The sequence below is a fragment of the Limulus polyphemus genome, unplaced genomic scaffold (assembly GCF_000517525.1).
Source record: "Limulus polyphemus unplaced genomic scaffold, Limulus_polyphemus-2.1.2 Scaffold3763, whole genome shotgun sequence".
Taxonomy (NCBI): Eukaryota; Metazoa; Arthropoda; class Merostomata; order Xiphosura; family Limulidae; genus Limulus; species Limulus polyphemus.
In genome coordinates, this window is record NW_013669373.1 from 1 (window position 1) to 2514 (window position 2514).

Here is a 2514-nt window from a genome sequence, read left to right on the forward strand (position 1 = left end):
CTACCTAGATCTCTTTCTTCTTTAGGTTAAATGTCATAGCTACCTCTAAAGACTTTCATCTACCTAGATCTCTTACTTCTTTGGGTTAAATGTCAATTAAATTTAGTGGAGTTAAATTATGGTCAGATACCTAGTAATTTAAGAGTGTTTTACAACTAAAAAAGGATTTCAAGATCTTACATCTTATATGTTATGAAGGAATAATATATTAAAACACATTTTAAAAGTTATCTTTATACTTCATGTGAATTTAACATTCAAGTTTGTGTAAAGTTTACTTCTCTTTGCAAAATACAGAAGAAAAATAAAATAATTAGAATCGTGAAAAGTTAATTTATGTTTATATACATACATGCAATTATGGTAATTATTTGTAAATTGAATAATAGGTGATCTGGTGAGGTGATTCTGGCCATACAATGCTTCGCTGTGATTGCCTGTATCCTTCATTTAAATAAATAATAAGAAAAGCTTTACTTCTAGTTATTTACACAATCAAAATCAATCATCATCATAAGGTGGCTTACTGGATGACCAACTGTTTTTTTTTTCACCCTGTATTTAAAATATTTGATGTTAACCATTATAATAATTTTGTAACTTCCTTATTAATACAAAATATTGTTGTTGTAGTTTATGACTTTTTTTGCTGTATTAAAAGAGCTACACATGGCAATTTTTGAAAATTCAGCTCTTTTTCCTACTTTAAAGGTATTAAGAAATTCTTAAGGTGCATCTGCTTTTTTTAGATGCTAAAAGTTAGGAATATATCTTTGTCTCCTGAAAATGTTTCATAAATTATATAAAAATTTTTTTAATCTTTTATCTTCTAAACCACAGTGGAAAATTCTCAAGACATGAGGAGTAATAATGTAACAATATGATTTTGATAAAAAGAAAAAGAAAGTTCTTTCATACACTCATTATTTAATTTCCTTTAGTCATGAAACTCTTATCTGTTGAATTAAAAGTCCATTCTTCTTGAAAATTAGAAACTGTGTAAATTCCCAAAACGTTTTTGCTCTGACAAATGCTTTATGATTTGTTTTTTGTCTGATCAGGTGTAGTTAGTCTTTAAAGCTAGTGAAGTGTGTTATGAAAAGTCTTTATCTATTAACTAGTATAAAACCCCATCAAAAATGATAGGAAGTGTGTTATGAAAAGTCTTTATCTATTAACTAGTATAAAACCCCATCAAAAATGATAGGAAACCATTGTTGAATGACTAATGAAAATGATAGAATTTAACTAAAACAAATTTATCTGTACCTCCAAAATGCACCTACTCCTCACTTATTTCATCAGTCTTAAAGTAATTCTTTGATCATCACATTTTTATTATAAACTATGCAGAAAAATAAAATTTTATCATGAAGAGAAGTACGTGTGCATTCTGAAAGAGACTTAAGTAGCACTCTTAAGCCTTTCTACTCTATTCTATGTCAGAAAGTAGAAACATAGTGCACACATTCCAACACAAATTGTCAACTCTTTCAACTGTACAAAGGATAAAAGATATTTGGTAGTAATAAGCGTTTTTCTTTATTTTTTAAGGCCAAGTAGATAATATAAGTGCTAAAATACCAAACGAATTTTGATTAATTTACATTTATTCACCACTTACAACTTTTTAAACACTGACTATGACGTTAGCAATAGTAGGCTTATTTGTAGTCTAATAAACATAACATAAGGCTTAGCTGAAATATTTTTGCTTTTGGGTACAATTCATTGTCATAAACTTCCGAATGAAATTATTTTGCTGAAGTTATCACCAAAGTTATAGAAATATTAATATTGAGCATTCAACATAAACACGATAGGATAGTTAGCATAAGAACAATCAGGTGATAGTTTTGATGCTAAGCGATGATGTACACTGAGTGGTCACATGTAAATAGACACCTAATTTTTCGTCATTTAATTGATTTATGCTAACTAATTTGTGTTCACAAAACACTATATAAATGAAAATGGTCCGCACAATCTTGTGCTACAACATGCCTAGAACTCAAGATTCTGTTGAATTGTCAGATTTTGTTAGAGGAAGGATAGTTGGTCAAGCAGATGGTGGAATAAGTCAGTGGCAAATTTCGCAGAATTTGGGAATCCCGCTTTCGACAGTCAACAGAATCATCGTGCAGTTCAGGAAACACAGCAAGGAAACAACTGGGCAGAGCCTGGGTCATCCTGGTCCATCGGAGAGGACAAAAAGGGCTGTCAAGAGGAGCATTGAAATGGATCCCAGATTAACGACTGCAGAAGTGGCAAAGTTGGTGGGATGAGCCCGAAATCTGTTCAACGGATTCTCCACAGATTGGATTATCGTTGCAGAGCAGCTAGACGGAAGCCCTTATTAAGACCTGCCAACATAGTCAGATGAAAGAAGTGGGCAAGTGATATGATGACCAAACCTCTGACTTTTGGAAGACCGTATTGTTCTCAGACGAATCAAGATTCCCTCAATTTGCGGACAGTGGAAGGATATGGGTCTGGAGAATGCTTCATCAAGAG